At 46.8% G+C, this 20,812-nt stretch overlaps 1 protein-coding gene across 5 annotated transcripts in view; it reads left to right on the top strand.

Annotated features, from left to right (window-relative positions):
• LOC125706075 (semaphorin-4B-like) overlaps positions 1 to 20,812 on the top strand; it is a 46,457-nt gene that overhangs the window by 7,068 nt on the left and 18,577 nt on the right. Inside the window, exon 1 of one of the 5 annotated variants that reach the window (XM_048972560.1) lies at positions 3,322 to 3,539. The exons of 1 other annotated variant lie outside the window; for it this stretch is intronic. The gene's annotated coding sequence lies outside the window, so the exon portion shown is untranslated. Of the gene's footprint in view, positions 1 to 3,321; positions 3,655 to 5,951; positions 7,278 to 10,204; positions 13,318 to 20,812 lie in introns of those variants that run through there. 3 more of the 5 variants (XM_048972561.1, XM_048972564.1, XM_048972563.1) reach the window with 3 other exon arrangements.

Below are 20,812 nucleotides of genomic sequence, written 5' to 3'. Positions count from 1 at the left end.
GCACAAAAAACATCACAGAAAAATACATGAAACTGCGCATTCCTGTTCCGTTGATGATGCACTCTGCCTTTCTGCTGTTGCAAAACAACATGTCTCTCTCTGTACGGGTCCATCTCTTCTGAAAACCCCTTCAGGCATGACAGGCGGGGCTAACGCCAACAGCTGGGCTAAGCACGATGCATAAGAGCGCAGTCTGACAGCAGAGGTCTGTCCTCATCAGGCGAATCGGATTTGCTGCCTCCCAAACCTCATGTCCTTTGGCTAAATGCTAGTTAGCGCCTGTCATCCACCTTACTATTGACATCTATAAACACACACCTAAAAAGGGCGGGTATTTCAAATGACACACTGCAACTGAATAGCTATCGATTTTATGCATAACAGGCTTCACTTATCATAGTTAATGGAAATCCTCAAAATGACTGCCAAAAAGCAATTAATGAATCCTGAAGTGAAGAAAAATCGCACGTCAACACAGTTAGCGATGGATCATTTCTGCTTCAGGTTAGTCTTTGAACTGAAATGATGTCTGTTTTGTTGCCAACTGTCAGTGCCCTTGAAGACAGACTTGAAGTTCTCTCCAGCAGCGGGATGCTGCACATCCCAGCTGCACTAACACCCCAGATAGCCATCAAAAGAGACTGAAGCACCTGTAGATAAAAGCCAATGCCTTTCGATTTCATGTCAAAAATCACTGCAGAATTTATGTGGGTGCGAAGGGTCAGGAGACTCATTCCTTATTCGTTACTGCAGTAGGAACTCTCTTCTGATTCTGATTTTGCAGAAATCTTGCACCCCGTCCCCTTGACCCGATGGAGTCAGCAACAGTGTCTGAAGTAAAGAAATCTGGCAGGAGGAATAAAGCCACAGTTTTCACCAGTAGGGGGCGCAAAACCCATCACCTTGGCTGCTGAACCAGCAGTTCAATCAGGAGCCTTATTGTAGAGCCACTAATCCTGAACACCATGCCTAAGTACTAAAATGATGCCAAAGATTAGAATATATCAGATAATTTAGTGAGCACTGTATTTCATTATTGCAGACAGTTTAAGGATGAATTTCTATCATACAGAGAAGCAGTAATCCACAAGTTTTTAAAGCTTGCAGTCTTGCAGTTTAACAGAGAGACAGGTTGGAATTTGACAACATGCTTGAATTGTTATGATTGGTTATTGAATGGTTATGATTGTGTAGTTTGCATTTTCCCTCTGTGTTTATGCGGGTTCACCCTGGGTGCCCCAGTTGGGAGTTCCCCAAAATGTGTGAGTGTCAGGTCTGTGACACACTGTGACCCATGCAGGGTGTCCCCTGTACTCCCCCTGAGGGATATGTTGTGGGTGTAGTTTTGTTTGACATTTCATTTTTTTTTGATAATTAATGCATTCAAATGATCCTATTATATTTTAATGGTGGAAAGTGAAGTTCCAAACTCATGTTAGCCCCCTCCCCTTGTCCAGTGCTTGACTTTCGAACGTCCTTGAGAAGCGAATCCTCAAATTACTTTAGGGGTAAAAGCGAGAGGCGGAACAGGGATCTCATGATGGGCCGTCCAACTGCGCGCAGCAATTTCCACCGGAGCCCGTTGCTTTCCAGACGACAGACGGCCGCTCAGAGCGAGGCCCACTTCAGGCCGTCTGCGGTGGAGTCACGCCACATCAGTCGCTGACTGGCACCGGACCAAGATTACGAAAAAAACACGCCCCTTCTGTGAGACGGGACAGTGGGATGACGTGCCGCAGCTCCATGGCTGTCCTTTCGACATCGACGCGCATAAAACCCCATCGCTGATGTTTTCCTTGCACGCTTTGTTGACTAAAATACCGGCATGTCCTGGCAAGGCTACTGGGGTGAGATTCTGCTCGAATTAGCATGGGTGCCTGTGCTGCAGTGCACCCCCTCTCCTCTCCTGCGGGACGTCAGCACTGTTGCGTCTCTACCTGCCCTCTTCGTTGACTCTTACTGGCTGCCAGTTCCAGAGGGGTTTTGGAATGAAATGGAGATTTGGTTTAAGGTGCCGTAGCATTCTGTTGAATATCTTGAGAAGTAAGATGTCACTCTTGTGCTTGCATTTCAGCAGCACTGCTCTGTGTCATCCTGGATTTCTTAAGCTGGCTGGGCGGGGGGGGGGGGGGGGGGGGGACGACAGAGGCTCAGGGGGCAATGTAAACACTCGCCCCGCTGCCTCTATAGATCCACCCGCGGGTCTCTGCCAAGGTTGCTGCCATTCGCTGATTACCCGTGACGTCCCCATTGTTCCTGTTCACTCGGGGCCAAAACAAATCAGACGGAGGTGGATTACACAAGATTAGAAATTCTGCATTCTACTGGCTGGCCAGTGACACACCAACTGCTGTAACTGCCTTTGTTCGGGAACTGGCTATTCCCACGTCACTTGACTGCATATTATCCCAATGCAACACAGCCCTGCAATAGTAAACTGCACTATTAAACAGATGAACTGTCACTGCTGGTCTAAGGTGATGTTTTTCCGTCATAGAAATCCATGACCCCGCCTCTTCCTGTTTGGGGGCCCCAGAGACCCCGAGGTGGCGGCCTGGGGGCCTCTTTTACACGGCCCTGAGTGGCCTGTGATGGGGATTGGACTCGAGCCACAGTCCTTCTGCGCTACATTTGGGTCGATCCATTTCATGCAACTGTTTCAAGTTGTTTACAGGGATCGTGTCTGGAAATTTCTTTGGCAGTTTTTTTGCTCCGGAGTTTTCATGCTGTACTGTGGTGGGTAAATGTTTGTGAACCCCCTGGAATTGCCATGGATTCCTGTTTTGATTGCTGCTAAAATGTGGTCTGTTGATCTTACTTTTTCCAGACTCTGATGTTTAAAGTGTGTTCAGAAAGACAGAAAATGTACTTTGGTTTGTGTGTGATTTGTTTAATCAGGCTGTGTTAATCTGTTGTTATTATTATGAGGATCAGGCCACAGATTTGTAGCAGTCAGTGCAGGAATTCTGGCAATTCCAAAATTTTTCTCAGCATGTGTTTTGGAAGCGGTACTTAGTCAGTACTTCACGTGTCAACTTGAGGAGTATTCCATTCAAAATGAAATAAATCCCACCCAAATGAGAACCAGATGCCCAGTATTTTTTGCATCTGAAAATCATATGGTCTCCTCCTTGGCTATAAGTTTAAGCATTGGTAACAGGTATGCACTGTAGTATGCACTGTAGTATGGACTGTAGTGCTGTTTATCTCCATTTTGAAGTTGGGTAGGGGTCGAGCTGCTACTTGCCGAGTTTGACTCCACCCCCCACCCCCCCCCAGCTCCAGGGATTTGCTCCTTTGTTGTTTGGCTCTGTCACTGAAGTGGGAGGTGCTGAGGAGTGCAGGGAGAAACAGTGTGCATGAGGCAGAGCGAGTGGGCTCATTCCGGCAAAGGCTCTCCCAGCTTCCCAGCGATTTTCCAGCCCGGCTCGCTGCGTACCTCAGAGAATGATTCACTAGCTCCGGACACTGTTCATTCCGTGGATCCACAGCCAGGATTCTGCCGGAGTCACTGAGAGCCAGCGCTCAGCCCAGCAGAAGTAAGTACTCTCCGGGACTGTACAGGCAGCCCTGAGCTGCGAGTGGCTCTGCTCACCAAGGAGCCACCAGGACCGTCAGCACTGCCTTCTTCCAAGGGAGTCTTGTCACTCCACGGTAACTGCCTGATTGATTCTCTGTTTGCTGTCTCTTGCTTCTCGTTAGAGATCTGGGAGAGTTCATGTTGGCAGGGGGGCAGAGTCTGTCTCCACAACCTTATCAGCCTCAGATAGCTCGAGGGGGGCGTGAGGGGGGACTGTTTGCTTTTGTTTAATGGTGTAACAGACAGCTTAGTGCCAGGCTGCGGAGAGGTTACCGTGCGGTTTCACTCATTTATGTGACCCCCCCCCCCCCCCCCCCCCCCTTGACGTGACAAGCTGCCCTGAAACTCACCTTCAGTCCATAAACGTGGTTAAGCTGGTTTGTGAATTTAAAGTCTGTGGGATGCAGTCGCAGGTTTTGTGGCTGAGGCGGAGCCTGGAGGACGTGCCGTAAGTGTCGGAGAGTCCGGCTCACACCCTAAGCTTGTGCCTGCGTCAGAGCGGCTGAAGAGCTGTCAGTGAAAACACTGCGAGTGTGTTCGGAAAAGTGGGCGTCGGCATTTGAGAAAAATGAGGCAAATAAAAAAGAATTAGGCTCCCAGGAAAATGTACTCAATTTGCCAGATAAACACCTCCAAGTCTGACATCTGAAATGGGGAAAATTACAGCTTTGCGGGAGAAGTTATTACCCGCGTGGATGCTGTCTGAGTGACACGTGTGCTGGGGGGGGGGGGCGGGGGTGGCGGCTCTGTGTGCAGGGTGTAGGGGCAGCCAGTCCGTGCTGATTGGCCGGCCACAGTGTTTTCTTTTAGTCTGTCCGCAAAGACAACAGGCCACTTGTGGTCCGGGAGGCTGCACAATAACCTGCCTGTTGACACGCTCCGAAGATTCCGGGCTGTGGCTGCACACGCCGTGCTTTTTAAATCCTGCGTCTCACAGCAGGGCTGCCTGATAATGGCCCGACGGCAGCGAGGGGCATCTCCTCTGGGCTGGTGAAACATACACTTACTCTTTAAATCCTGGGCTTCTTTTTTTTTAAAGAAATTCTGCTTAGCTCAAAACAAAAAAGTAAAGTACTCTACTGTGTGCGATGTCATTGGAGGCGAGAGCCATGCGAAATGGGAACAATCTGCAAGACATTAATCATTAAGCCTCGAAAGGAGGAAAAAAGCTTTCTAGTACTATCTCGGACCCCTACCCCCCCCACCACTTTTTTCTCCAATCAGATCCCAGCGGTAATATCCTCGATTTACGTCAACTTCCCTCCCTTCTCCTGGCTAGTACGGCCACCTGATTTACTTGGAAGAAATCGTGTGGCGGGGTGACTGTGCAGCAGCATGAAGCAAGAATGTAAACACTCTCCTCAGATCCTCGAGGTCTCCGAGGCAGTCCACATGTTTGCTCTCTCCCAGCTCCCTACTGGGCAGGAAAAAATGTGGGCTGCCAGGCAGGGAGCTGGGAAGGAGCAAAAACATGGACCGTCTGGGGCTCCCCGAGGACCGGGTTGGGAAACACTGATTTAAATGGCTGGGAAGAAGTTCCTGTGATAGGAAAAGAGGGACGGCACTCAGAAACTGTTCTAGTGGCTAAACGCGGCCCCCGAGGGCCCCGCTTGGGAACCCAACTCGCACATAACATCCCCTCCCTTTTTCCAAGTGGGGCCGAGTGCCACGGTGTGGGAAAGTGGCCTCTGTCCTGGCCGCCGGCCACATTCCCGCCGTTCCGAGCACTTCCGAGGACGCTTGGGTCACACTGTTAACCCTGCGGCCATCCGCGGCTGACAGTGGAGCGCCGAGCCTGAGCCAAGACAGTCTCTGAGATCCATTTTGGGTGGGGGGGCAACGGGCATGTGAGTCACTTTGAGAGTCATTGTTTTGGATGGCATCATCTCGTGGGAAGAGGAGATGCCTTTCTCACAAGTAGAGGTCAACACTGAAACTGACCAGCATCCATGCAGTGCAGACCTTCAATAAAATGTCTCTCCTGGATATATTTCAGGGAGCCCAGTGTGCACCTGTTACCCACAATGCAGCAGGATCCCTGCACCTGAAGGGGCCCTTTGTTTTTTAAACCTGCTGGACCATAACCCATTCAGAATAAGGTGGTAGATGGTGTCCTCTGTTCTTTGTATGGGGTCCATAGGCTGGAATATGCTGGGGTAATGTACCACTGCCTCTCTCTCTCTCTCTCTCTCTCTCCCTCGCTCTCCCCCCTTCTCTCCCACTCCCTTTCTCTCTCTCTCTCTCTCTCTCTCTCCCTCGCTCTCTCTCTTTCACTCTTTCTCCCCCTCTGTCTTTCTCCTTTTCTTCTCTGTGTTCTGCTCTCTCCCATCATCCGGCAGGGTGAGAGAGTGTGATGGGGGGGGGGGGGGGGTGGGCAGTGGCACGTCCCCACTCCTCACTCCCAGATGCCGGACTGGGCCAGTGCTCGCTTTCTTATGGTAATGTGCAGCCAGGCCGGACCCTCAGTGGGCCGTGGAGTGAATTACTGCCTACCTTCTCTGAACCGGCCGAGGACAACCGAGCTCTTCAAGTCTGCGCTGAATCGGCACTGACAGCCGTCAGCCTCCGCGGCTCTGCCCAGCACCAAACGAAGGGGCTCACTCTAAACTCGGTCAAAAAAAATCTTCTGGAAATTCTTTCGGGCAAATACTATACTGAGGCTAATGTATATAGAAAAATATGAATAATTTACAATGGGTTTCTTCCGAGGTATTAATAATGTATTACCAACATAAGCCATAGTGAGTGTTAAGTGAGTCATAGTGAGTTTTGTAGAACTGTTTAACTATCAATCAGTACTGGTAGTTTTTCCAGGGTTAAGCTTATAAAAGTTTTTAATGATTATAAACTACCTATATTATGCTTTTGTTCAAATCACAGTAAAGACTATAGAAGGAATTCTCTGACTTTCCTGTTTCTCTTAGAAATACATCGATACAAATATTTTGTGCCTGATATGTAACTGAAGAGAAAGTTACACCAATCATTATGCAGCCTTACGGTATTGCCTAGCTACCCAGCTAGCTTCCACACTAACCTGGATTTGGCTCAGACTGTCCCTGACTCCTTCACTGGAGAAAAAGCCAGTTTTAGCCCCAGTTACTGTGAAAACACAAGTCTATCTGTGAAAACCAAGGCGCGCAGAGAACCGCATGCCGCACTGGGAGGTGTTATTACACTCTTTGTTTCAGTGTTGGTGAAACAGAGCTGGCAGTTCCTCCCCCCACCCATAAAAAAGAGAAACATTTAGCCTGCGGCTTGAATTTGATTCCTCGGCTTTGCCCCTCATGCGCCTTTTGATGTGTGTTTTAGGGGAGCGCACCTGTGCTGCAATCCTCCGTATGTTCATAACCTTATAAAAGGAGACTGTGATGCTGTGAAGAACCCCTCTTCATCAAGTATCTTATTGCGGTAAACATAAAAAGGCAGCCGGTTTGGCAGAGCCAGGCTAACTTACCAGGTTGACGCGATCACCGATCTGAGTCATCGGGGATTCCGCTGAGATAAAATCTTAAAGCATGGATGGGATTTACAAGAAACGATCACTTTGGTTCGACGGCTCTTGTCATTTTTCCGGTTTGCAATTGGTGCTGTTCCCTCTTCCACGCCATTCGCATGGTCATCGGAGCCGTAATCCGTGATCAACCATCCAAGCTGAACCTTCATGTACCATCCATTAAAGCACCACAAACCATCGGTAAGATTACTCTAATGTATCCCTTTATCTGCTTTATCTGTCTTCATACTGGCTTTATTGGTGTTTGTTTCGTTGGCTACATCATGCATAGTTTCGCATTTGCATTCGTTTTGCCATTTCAGTCTCGTCAACTCTGTATACTGTACTCACCGATCACTGGGAGTACTTCGCCGCAGCGTTGTGTTGGGCAAATTTGTAGAGCATATTGCTCAGGGTGTACTTGAACTTAGACTTTAATGGCAGACCTCTAATAGATTTCATGTGGAATACCGTAGAACAAAAAATAAGATACCGTGAATCGGTCCCACCAGGCTCATCGTTTCCCGAACCATCTGGCCGTTGTCCTCCACTTTACTCATAGATTGTACTTTAGGGAGACAGTCCACGAGTAATCCTAACAGGTGAAGGAGAACACTGAGTGTAAACTAATTTGGTTCTACTTAAGGGAGTTTGAATTTGTACAATGCTCATATTTGTATATTTGATCTTTCTTTTCAAATACTCCAGCTGTAGATTTAGACGGGACGAAAAACGCCGCTAGCAGGCATGAGGGGTATTGGTTAATGACGCTTCATTTAATGTATGCTTTGTTTGGTTCTGGCCGTCGGCCAGGGGAAGGTCCGCTGTCAGGGGAAACCCAGACAAATGCACCGTTAGGGATAACAGAGAGTGGTGTCGACTTCAGGTTATACTTAATGTCAGCAGGGAAGATTAAAAGAGTCGCACTGGCAGTAAGGCGGGCTGGGGGCCCAGGCGGGTCACGTGTATTTACAGCGAATCACATGGGTCCGCAGCAGGTCACGTGGTCGGTGTGTGGGATTCCTCGTGGTTCCAGCCCGATCTCTCATGCTGAGAAGGGGCTTCTCCTACTTTTTGTGATGACACATACGGACTATATATAAACTGTGAGCGAAACTGATAGTTTGAACTCTAGAGTTTTTTTTTTCTTTTTGTCATTTTAGGTTACCTGAACCTTTTTGTAGGGGGATTTAAACAGTGTTATAAAACTAGTTCCCCCGTGTTTTTAGGGATTTCGCTTCAGTTTTGTCCCGTGCTCCAAAAAACGTGCACCGAATTGGGGCCTCTAAGATCTCCATATTTTGTGATTGTGTGCTTCTGCACCCACAGGTGGGCTGGCATCCCAGCTAGGGTGTCTCCGACTTTGTTCCTTCTCCTTTCTGGCATAGACTGTAGACTCACTGCCTCCATTCACTGTACAGCCACTTATGAGAAATAGATGGGTGGCAATTAAAATGGTGAAATTTGCTTTTTTAGTAAAACCTTTTAAGACCGAAGTAATACAGGATAACGCCTTGTATTTGTGTGCGTGAGCATGCTTGAACAGTAAACCTGATTCATATTGTCCTACCCAGATAACTGTAAAAAAAGGAAAAAAAAAGAACAGGGGTGTGAGTGCTTATTGGGAGTGGCGAGGTCAGGGTGCCACCCCCCCCCCCCCCCCTTGAGTAATCAGTTGATTTATTGTGTAAAGTAATGATTTCGTTCTTTCTGATTTTTCACTTTCCTCATTTAAGATAAAGAGCTAAGCATTTATGAGTATTTTGTTTGCCTGGGTACCCAATCCTACCATCAGAGTGCCAAGCCCCGTCCTCTAACAATAGCGTCCTGTGGATCTCCTCTCTGTCTGTCCTGATGGCACTAGTGTGGACCCAGTAATCCATGCATGTTCACCACTCCACTGCTACCCCAAGAGTAAAGGTCTCTTTGCTAAAGGCGGTTTCTGCATCATTCTGCATCTTTTAGTAAAGTCAATATGCAACATTTGCTATGTGGTACACTCCGCACATACACACCTCATACTCTGGGCAACTTAGAGGTCATGAGCAAGAAAAGCAGTTAGAAGATGGATGGATAGAGGAAGGAGAGATCTGGGGGTCCAGTCGTCACTGTCAAATCCCAGCACAGAATGATCTCCATTTCAGTCACACCAACCAGGACGCTCTCACTTTGCTTCAGCCGTGGTCACACTATGACGACCAATATTACCTCTGCAGTAAAAGCCTGTAAAAATGTGGGAATGGAAAGATCATTTCCCGTTCAACTATTTGAACAGACTGACCTACTTTAAATGCAAAGTGGCGCGGCTTTTCCACCTGTGGCCCAGGCAGAGGATACCCAAGGCTGAATCTCAGAAAGAAGCCGAATTTTTTTTGAAAAAAAAAAAAAAAGTCGTTTTGGTCTCTTATGTGTTATTGTGTCTGAAAAGTCAGAAACTCCGACACATATCTGAAAGGGAATCGAGACAAACAGCCAAAAAACAGAAGAATATGCCTTACAGATGCAGAATGTCTGCTGCATGCGTCCTGGTTCATTTCCTTTTTGTTTTTTTTTGGCAGCATGAGTTTTTATTTATTTCTTTTTTTTTAAGCATCATGTTACAACAGCTGAATATTCAGATTTGGATCATAAGTCCCAATCTTGTTATTAGTCTTCAGACTTACGTTCTGTGCTCCTTTCTAATATTTAATTTTCCGGTATATTTTCTAGTAATATTGAATGGAAAAACCTCGTGCTCATAGTCCCTTATGGATCCGCATGCAGCCGTGGACAAAGGGATGAACATGAGGTCAAGTGGGTTGACTGCGTTTTGCCAGGGTAGCTTAGTGACTGCCGGTTCCTAAGTATTATGGGCTGCCTCTGTAATCACTGGGTGTTTCCTGCCCGGATAGAGTGTAAAGTGGTCCCTTGGCAGCTATTCTGAGGACCCAGTCCATTACTCAGCTCAGTAAGGATATCTAAGGTTCATAACAGGATGCCTGCATAATTACTGAGGGGGGGTCAGCTTCAAGCTGAGAGACCTGCATGCAGCGCTGCAGCAACAAGTGCAATCTGAGCTCAGCCTCTGTGAAATTAGCCCCTCTTCTCTCCCCTAAATGAGGGTCCCTAAGGCTCCCGGTCGCTGGGGGGGGGGGGGGGGTTCTACCTGGCCGCTCGTTAACGGCACCCCCATCTGCGAGAAAATTGCTGCAAAAGCAAGACGGCTAGATCAATCTACGATAAAACGTACAGTTTCAGGAAAGCGAGCCCCGAGCATGTAACGAGGATTCATTTGGACCAGAATTAGATCTAATTAAGAATTTTAGTGGGGGGATAAAATGCAGTATGTGCAGTATGACTGAACATTAAAATACTGTTATGTGATGATGGTTTTATTGGAACGGGAAGTGGGGGAAAGTGCTTTTTAAATGGGTTCTGTTGAAGGATGGTGATAGAGAAATGGAGTGACATGCAGTACAGCCCCCCCCTGTGAAAAGCCTCTGAACTGATATGCTAAGATCATCACGCAGGGCAGGGCTGGGAAGTTTGATTTACTGTAATACTGATTTAAACACTTAGAATATTACTACATTTTTATTGGCACATATCGTAAAACAGTGCTTGGAAAGCTTGTAAGGAGGCTTCGATAGAAGCGTGTTAGTGGAAACTTCGGATATTGATGCTACAGTCATGTTTTTTCATGTATTCATTGATGTTAATAATTGTAATGCATCCATATTCCAACCACTGGTTTATGGGGGGGGTGTGGTGTGGTGGAGCCTGACCCAGGGCGAGGGTGTAGCTGGAGTGTGGATGCCAGTCCATTGCAGGGCACCCACATACACCCACATACACACACATACACACACACACACACACACACACACACACACACACAGTCTCTGAAGATGCTGCTTGGCCAAACTGCATGTTTTTTGGTCCTGGAGGAGATTGAAAACCTCACAAATCCAGAGCAGAGGCAGGATCCAAACCCTGAAGACAACGATGCAATCCACTAAGCCTGCGTGCCTGAGGTAATCATTCTAAGGATACATTGGGTACTGATATCTGATACCGGCTTGCTTTTTATTACCTACACTTGATGCATTAGATCAAAACGGCTCAAGGAGTTTCTGTCAGCTGACCGATCGGGGCGCTGTCATTTCATGGACACTTTTGGTATCTCGTCATGAGTAGGTTTTACTGAGTTATTCAGCAACAAATGAATAAGGAGGATTATGAAGACAGAGTACACGATGTACTGGCTGAGTTACCCCTCTGATTCTCTTTGTGGCGCGCTATCCTTCTACAGAATCAGCGTCAAGATCTCTTTAGATGTTACGTACATTCAGACATAAACAGGCATTTCAAGACAATCTAGTGTTACAGAATTATGTTTCAATCTGACAAGGATGCAGTCGCTAAAATATTCCTGGCCGGTTTCAAAGGAAGGATAATACGCTGTGGAATGGCAGTGTGATGCTAATTCATTGAAAGTCGAGGTTCTCATAAAACCAACAGCTAAGTATTAAAAAAATAGGCGTATTGTTTGGGGTTCGGAACCCTTTTCTCCGGTGTCCTGACATTGTAATCAGAGTAACAATAACACCTGAGCTGCTGAATTGCTTTGCTTTGTAAAGGCTGTGGTATGATTATGGTTAGCTGCACACCCCTTTAAGGAAAACATCCGCCAAGATTGTAAGAGCTTTACGTCTTTGGCGTAACAACTTACAAAGACTGTATAAAAGAAGTCATTAAGTTGGCCTGAAGGGTCTACAAGAATCAACTGGCCTTTGGATTTCAAAAAAATGTACTCTAGAAGGTGCATCAGATTAACAACTTAAAAATGTAATCTGCTTGAAAAAAACCAAAACCTTAATTTGGCAACCTTTAAAAGAGAAAGATAAATCTTATTAATGTGAGTAGAGGAAAATGTGTTTGTGGTCTCTCCTCTGTTGCTGAAAGCACTTCATTCATCTTTCCCTGTAAAGGTATCCTTTTCGTTACGTTCTAGACAATCGATGCTCTCAGCATAGCATGGACACCGAAACGTTGACTTACATAGGAATAATAGGAAATAATAAAATACTGGTGGTTTCTTTTCGGGCCTTACCACACAACTGTGACAAATTTTAATTACCATTTTGATACGGTGAATCTGTACTCTAGCGCTTTGCACATTAGTTGCGTGAATTTATGCCCCATATTGGATTTGTCTTGAGTTGTATTGCATTTGCGATAAGGATCTCAGTGGGATGATAGTGGTAATTTTACAAATAAGGTCTCAGTATGTCTGTGGTGGAAAAGATGGCGAATTTCCAGTGAAATACCACTAATTAAATTTGGCAGTGGGGGTGTGTTGGTGATGGTCTAGACTTCTGTAATAAGACCCTGTGCAAGCCAGCATCATAAAAGCCGAAGTGAATTCATCCTGCAGGACGTGATGACAGAGGTAGTCTGCACCATTCTGCACTGTGTTACATTTATTATGGAAGTTCCTAGAACCTTTTCTTTTACAGGCGAAGACCACAACTTTAAGTACTGAAAAATGGATAAGGCATATATAAACTGTTAACAAAGCTGAAGAAGTAAGATCAAGTGAGGATAGATGTAGATGGCTGACTAAAGACTAAAGATCAGACCGGAAGTTAGTCCTCCAGCACATGATATTGTGGTCTAACCCTTGTGACTGTCCTTATCAAATGATTGCCCAAATCTTTATTTAGTACTTCCAGGAATGACTGACAACAGAAACTGTCATGCTCAGAGACACGTTGTCATTACACTGTTGCCCAATATGCTGTAACTGAAGCACTTGGCATGTCCATATGTCCTCTGTGAGGTGACTCTTTTCGAGTGTGTTGGTTAGTCATAGTGAGTCAGTTTTTATAAATGAAACTCCTTAGGGTTTCCTTAAGTATCTTAGCCTTTGGCTTCTTCTTGTAGACCCCGTTGTCTTTACATCAATGAGTCACTACAAAAACAACTCCCAGTATGCTGATGTCATGCTCGATATTACTTCCTCCCATTTAGTGGAAGGGAGGAAGGTGAGAAATAACCAGTGCTGAGGCAGCCTTGGAGTCACAGCACTTTCGGAAACTTTGTACTCGGTATGTATCAGCAAGGTTCTGGGTTTCATTAGCGTGGGATTCTGGGAAAGAAGAGCGGAAATCAAGCCTTGAGCCCCTAGCCGATGAACTTTATGACAGCTGGTTGGCGTCACTAATAAATGGGATTCTGTGTTGGAGCCGGATGGAACACGGTAATCAACTATCATTTGTAGCTGATAAGGTTCCATATAAAATCTGCTAATCATATGTTATGCTGCTTCTGCCAGAGTGTCTGTATTCGTAATGGATAATTACAGATGCTGTTTCCTTTGTTGTACTCATTGGTTTGAGTAAGAACAGAAGGAATGACACTTTGTTTATACCTAGAGTGTTGAAAGATGTATATATTTATCCCAGCATTGCATGTGCCAAACCTGTACGACAACATTGCCTGCCTTTGACCGAATGATGAGCGCATGTTTCCTGTATGGAGAGAGGACTGAGTGATACGTTGTGGGCGGTCTGTGGGCCAGTCTATTGACTGGTCTCTGGGCTGGTCCGGGCGATCCTTGAGCAGTCTGCTGGCGGTCTGTGGGCCAGTCTTTGAGTTGGTCTGTGGGTTGGTCTGCGGACAGTCTGTGGGCTGTTTTGCAGGTGGTTTTGGGAGATCTTTGGGTGGTCTGTGGCCGGTCTGCAGACAATCTGATAGAGGTCTGTGAGCGATCTGGGGGTGATCTGCAGGCGGTCTGCGAGCAATCGGCAACCAGACAGGCACAACCGGAATCCTGCCTATGGAGCATCTTCTGCTGAATCGCGTTTGCTCAGTACTTGTTTGTGTACTTATTTCAGTTTAAAAAAAAAACACAGATATGCAAATCTTTTCAAAATTATGCAGAGGGTGGACATGATGGGACTGAATGAGGGAGGACAGGTGACTCTAAGTTCAGCACACAGTAGATGGGCTCACTACTGTACTGTATATACAGTTTGCGGGAAAGAAAATAAGCATTTTCATTTACAGTACGGGGAGAACATCTGGCTTTGCTTGCCTGCCAAGGCTCACATGGACATGTAAATGCACACACTTTGCCATCTGCTGAGTTGTGATGTCTCAAGAGGAGCCCTAGGTGCAGTGCGTGGGCACCATGTCAGTGCCAGGTTCTTCCATGTCCTCCAGTTTGCTCCAGCTGTCCAAAAACATGCAGGTAGGTAAGGTAGTGTCTCTAAATTGGCCTTAGTGTGTTCTCTGCGATGGCCAGGCACCCCCCCTCAAGAGACCTCAGCTTTCAGAGGCTTCATTCTCTCCACCACCCTCTACTAGATGGACCAGTGTATCTCAATCCGGTCCTTGGGGACCCACATTTTTGCTCCCTCGCAGCTCCCTAATGTCTGGTAGGAAATTCAGAGGGAGCAAAAACATGGACCAACTGTGGGTCCCTGAGGACTGGATTAGGAAACAGTGAGATCGAGCAAGATGAAGATGAACATCTGATCTTCAGAAGACCAAGAAAATAGCTCAACGATGTTTAATTTGATTTCTATTTTTCATGTAAATGTATTTATCCGTGTGTGTGCGTTTTGCGTGTGTGTGTGTGTTATGGCTCATAATACTTGCTTTGGCTCTCACAGTATTATGAAAAACATTCTCAGAGTGGGGAGGGTGCGGGGGGGGGGGGGGTGGGGGGGGGGGCTTTCCATGAAATCGTATATCCCTAACTCTCGATTAATCATCAGCCTGGTTAGTGGGTATATTAGTGTTGGGTCTTGTGTTTATTTCTAGCTATACTTTAGATAAATTAAGGGTCTTACTGGCCTTGGCCTAATTTTGCTGTAGTGACCAGGCTAGCATCAGCTTTGCCTTTAACTGCACTCTGCTTCCCAGTAGAGCTATGGGTGCAGATATTGTACGCTGCGCAGAATCATTACTTAGTACCACTAATGGTAAAACTGTCCATTCCCAACACACAGAATACTGCCTGCTAACGCTAAAACTGCCCATTTCCAACACACCGAATACTACCTGCTAATACTACAATTATCCATTTCCAACGCATTGAATACTGCCTGCTAATGCTATAACTGTTGTGAGAGAAAATTGAAGAGAGGGTATATTTTCTTAGTTAGCATTTATATAAACTGGTTTTGGAATGCATGTTTTTAAATGTTGTTGTGTTGTAAGAAGGCCTGGGTGACAGACAGCTGACACTCACGAGACTTGAGACAAAGACGTGAGTCTCGAGCACATGTAGCAGACATGGCAGGAACACCACAAAGACAGAGGTGTAGACGCCCCCCCCCCTGCCCCAGGCCTGCAGCATCCAGATCACCTGAAATATACATCCTTGCAAGATACTAACTGCATAAAGCATATGTGTTACAAAGTGCACACCCTACCCTAACCAGTTTCATCTGGTTCAGAGGATGGCGCGCAAACTGTATGTGTACCCTTATAAAGGTTATCTTTACCAGAAAGTCTTTGGAACATTACCACGGCGATATCATCGAAGCGGTGGTTCCCTGAATAAATAACGTCATACTTCAAAGCACCGACTAAGTGTCATAAATTTCTTCGACACTCTCCATTCCCAACACCCTGAATATTGCCTGCTAACACTAAAACTGTCCATTCCTGACCAACCTAGAGCATGAATTCACTGGATATGTTCCCTGAGGGTAATATTTTGTTACAGCAGAAAAGAGGAAGGGGGGGGCTTAAGTGGGATGTGCATATTGATACCCCTTTTCAAATTAATCTTTGAAATGTCTTGACAGAAAATATATCCCAGTACTTCTTCAGGTCACTTAAAAAATGAACAGTTTTATTTATAGATGATTTTTCTAGCCTGGTTCATATTTTCCCATAAATCTGCTTAGTGTTATGAGATGCTATTCATCTGTCAAAAATCAGAAGCATAAGCATGGCTTCAGTGGGAAAATCAGCTTGGTTAATGGATGGTCCTCTGTGGTCCTGATACCAGAGTGTGTCAACGTATTGCATGTAGCATCAACATCCATCCATCCATTATCTTCCGCTGGATCTGGGGTCGGGTCGCGGGGGCAGCAGTCTCAGCAGGGAAACCCAGACTTCCCTCTCCCCGGCCACTTCATCCAGCTCCTCCGGGGGAATTCCGAGGCGTTCCCACAGGGGCGCCGCTAAGGGGGGGAAAGTTGGGACAATTCTAAGGGCCCACGCCCTTTAGGGGCCCCCAGAGATCTGAATGGGTGTGGTAGGGGGGCCCAACCTCATATTTTGTCATAGGGCCCAAAATTGCTAGCGGCGCCCCTGCGTTCCCAGGCCAGCTGAGAGACATAGTCCCCCGTGTCCTGGGTCTTCCCCGGGGCCCCCTCCCAGTGGGACATGCCCGGAACACCTCACCAGGGAGACGTCCAGGAGGCATCCTAATCAGATGCCCGAGCCACCTCATCTGGCTCCTCTCGATGCGGAGGAGCAGCGGCTCTACTCTGAGTCCCTCCCGAATGACCGAGCTCCTCACCCTATCTCTAAGGGAGAGCCCAGCCACCCTGCGGAGAAAACTCATTTCGGCCGCTTGCACTCGCAATCTCGTTCTTTCGGTCACTACCTGCATGTAGCATCAACAACATGTGAAAATTCCTGATGGCCTGGACTAATGAGGGTCCCTCCATTTTGCCCAGTCGGTGGCAAAACGTACCAAGAGGGCCTCCACCTCGGATCACCCATGCCTGCATGATGTTATAGCCATTCAATTTACTGTGCTGGGTACTAGACTCTTTAGTAGAGTTAAGCAATTCTTCTCTGTCCACATGGCGTTTCCAGGTATATAAGCCTCTGGCCATCATATGAATTGTCTCCTGTCTTCTGACAGAAACTCTAGTTGAGTCTCGGCCATAATCACCACAAAACAGAATTTTATGACATTCCCCATCATCACACTGGAAGAAAAACCAAAGTATAAGGAACATCTAACAATGCATGGATACAAACAGTTGCCATCATTGCCTGTTAGATGTTTAAGGCTGTAGCTCTTCATGAGACCTGTGGAATAAAACAGAAAAGTCAGCTGATGTTTCTTAGCCGCCCACCAATGTCCTTGAGGGGCCTTCATGACCATAACAGTTCTTCTGCTGCTCCATCTTCACAGACGGCCTCCCCTCGGAGTCGTGAGTCATCATCTGAATACGCAAGCACACCTCCTGGCACTTAATGACATAACGAAGCGGGTCCCATTAGGAATAACCGTGTTTCTCCTACGTTCTGTCTCACCTTTCACTTGCCGCATATAAATGAGATATGATGCATAAAACTTTCATCAGATCTTTTACCAAGTCAGTTGTCTTTCTTTTCGGTTCCTTATCAGGAAAGTGATACCTTAATTTTTATCCAATAATTCAGTCTTGTCAATCATGAGCTCAATATCCATCCAAATGTTTCCAAACAGATAAACATATAACTACTTACCTGGACATAAGTAGCAGCTTGAAGACCAATGACAGTGTGATCTTGTGAATAGATCCCTCCTTGGGACTTGGGCATTCAGTTGAGTGTCACTGAGACCTCCTGATGGCTAAAATGGAAGGCATGAGAGTCGAGGAGATGTACGTGCGACGACAACAACTGTAAACTTTAAAAATTGTGGGTTAAATGTAAATGATAGACATTTTCCAGTGTTGGCGAGAAACCGAGAGTCAGTCCAAATAACTCAATTATTTATCTTGAAAATGTTTCAGAATATTTATGGTGGTGCTATGGTGGCTCATTGGGTACCATTGTTGCCTTCAAACCACAAGATCTGGGGTTTGAATCCTATTGTGTGCGTGTGTGTGTGTATGTGTGCGTGTGTGCGTGTGTGTGTGTGTGTGTGTGTGCGTTCTCCCCATGTATGAGTTACCTTATGTTTTTTTCTGACAGGCCAGAGATATAGTAAGGCGAACTGGTATCTATAACTTACACATGGTGTGTGTGTGTGTGTGTGTGTGTGTGTGTGTGTGTGTGTGCCCTGTGCTCCCCTGGGGGGGTCTCCAGGCCCCCCATGACCTTGTTCTGGATAAATAGAGGCAAGAAGATGTATGAATCAGCAAGAATGACCTCAGTGGTCCAGAAAATCTCTGGTGTTTCTCGTTGTCGTCTTCCATAAAAGGATCTGCTAACTTAATCTATAAACAACATTTGAAGCTTATTACTACAGTCTGAAACTTTCAGAGGGAAGATTGGAGCATAGGCTTCTTAAAATGGGACGTCCAGTTCCTGAGTCCCCAAGAATTGGAGGTACAGTGTTCCAGTTTTATAAAAAAAAAAAACATAAGCAGTTTGTGCAAGTGAGAGCTGTGGGAGTGAGGAATGGATCTGTGACGCGGGTCCACATGCCGCTGGGGCAGGACGGGCGTTTCTTGGAGGAGCAGAAATGTGCTTGGGGCAGCGGGGGAGGGGTTTGCATCACGCACATGAAGTTCCCACTGAGGAAGAGAACCGCGGCATCCACAGGCTCGGTGAAACTGCATTGCTTGGTGACGTAATGCCAGCACTGAGAACTGATCTCAGTGAAGCAGCTTCCTGGGTCTCAGGCTTCTCTGGGAGGTTCTGCTAAACAATCTGACCTGAGGCTTGGGGGGGGAGAGCGTTCAGAGGGTGGGGCCGTGGTGCCGAGCGACCCTGGGGTGCCCAGTCCTGCCCATAGAGGGCCACTCGCTTCCGTCGCTGGACAGGAAACTGCTCAGACTGTTAGCACTTTCGACCAGGGACGGATTACGGACCAGACCAGCGGGGCCGCTGCCCAGGGGCCCTTGGGGTGCAGGGGGCCCATGGGGCCCCTAGCCCAAAACAATTTGCAACGCTTATCAACAATGTATTTTCGTGTGTCTATTTTAGAGGGCCTACATTCTTTGATCCTCTGCCTACAAGGGCCCCTGACCCTATAGGGAGGGCGTTTGGCTGCCAAGGGCCCTTGAATTGTGGTGGTGGTGGTGGGGGGGGGCCTCGCGAACGTTTTGCCCAGGGGCCACACAACCCATAATCCGTCCCTGCTTTCGACGGAGAACTTATATTGTCAGTTGCACTTCTCAGCTTTCCAGTTTCCGCATAATGCCGAGAGTGCGCTGCAGCTCAGAGGCAGTCCACCTATATATTTGCTGAACCCAGTGTCTGTGATTGTATTTCCCAGTGCTGTTTTCCAGTGGGATCGCCCAGCTGCGTACGTAAATTCATACGAAGCATATGGATGTTAAATCAGACTTTCCAGGTTATATAATACCATAAGATATTTAAATCAGGAGACTTATTAGATGTGTGTGAGTGGGCGATCGCCTGGGCATTCTGAGTCTGCAGTTTGTGCTCGGTGAAGAGGGAGGAAAGTGGCTGCTTTTCTTGGAAGCTCTCCGACCTGCACCTTATTTCCTGGTATTTCACTGTGTGATAACACTGCACTCTACGCGGCCCAGTGTCCGGCTCCAGTGACTGAATGGAGCAATAAAAAGGCAGCTGTCGCCTTGTCAGACTTTGCATAATTAATTTCTGTGTGCGGCTGTTTAGTATTGCACTTGCTTAGCTGTATTTTATAACTGGCAAGCTAACAGCACGTGAAACGTAGCTAAATACTTCTGTACTGGAGAAGGCCCTTAAACATGAGGTCGTCCTGGAACTGAAACAGCCCTTTAGCCGCTGTGCCGCACGCTGATTGGCAGTTTACCTCTATGTCCTCTAGACGACCTCTTGTGATCTAAATGGATGCTGTGCCTTTAAGGGAGCAGACAGCAGGTACCTAGAACTAAATTTCATGCTTTAAATTGCTTTATGTTCCATATTTTACTGGCTGCCTGTTAGATCCATTACTTCCCTACATTCTTTTCATGTATTCAGTTATTTATTTCAATTGTTTAGTAGACAGTTTCACGCAGAGTGACCTACCTAGTTTGCAGTTCTCAGCTTGCCCCGTTCAACAGCTGGATATTTTTACTGCATCAAATCAGGACACCTACACCTGTCACGGTCCGTGCCATTAATCACCAGTATTCTGGCAACTTTTAGAATTCAGAATGTTATTTTTATAACTTTTCTGGGAATTTATGGGGCGAAGATTGTCTGGTGTTACTGTTTGCACTTGTGCCGAACTTCACAGAAACGGATAAATTCTGGGGAGGTGGGATATGGCAGTGTTGGCAGTGTCACCCCCCCCCCTGACCTGTGTGCCTAAAGGACAGTGGTGTTTGTTTTTATCCCATTGAGGCTTTTCTTTACGGCCTTCGGCGGGGTCTCTGATGCTCTCACTGCCTTGCCTGCAGTGTGGCACTCACTTCACGTGCACTGTATGTTTGCACTGGAGGCGGCCCAGCCCACAAGACCGATACTGGCTGCTGATTTTTCTCTCTTTCTTTTAAACATCACAACCCCGACTACATTTCAGCGCCTCCTGCAGGAGCTTTTTGCTGAACAATGCAGCTGGGCTGAGGTCACCTCTCCCTCCTCACCGGCGACCCGATTTGTGCGTCTTGCTGGAGGATGATGGGGCAGCGGGATTACGTTATGCTTTATGTCCTTGCGGACTCGGGGATGATGGAGCGGCTGAGGTCTGACAGCCAGGTGAAAAGGCCCAGTAAAAGCCAAGGTTGTCCTTTGATGTCGGCTTCAAAACCACATTAGGAAACCGATCCCCTTGTACTCGCTCGTATATGACTGACGGTACAGTAATTGTACCCACTTTTGCATGCTGTAAAGACACATTAAATTAGGGAATC

Source organism: Brienomyrus brachyistius, chromosome 13 (assembly GCF_023856365.1).
Source record: "Brienomyrus brachyistius isolate T26 chromosome 13, BBRACH_0.4, whole genome shotgun sequence".
Classification (NCBI taxonomy): domain Eukaryota; kingdom Metazoa; phylum Chordata; class Actinopteri; order Osteoglossiformes; family Mormyridae; genus Brienomyrus; species Brienomyrus brachyistius.
Note: the sequence above shows the minus strand (reverse complement) of the source record. Positions and strands in the feature narration are given on the sequence as shown.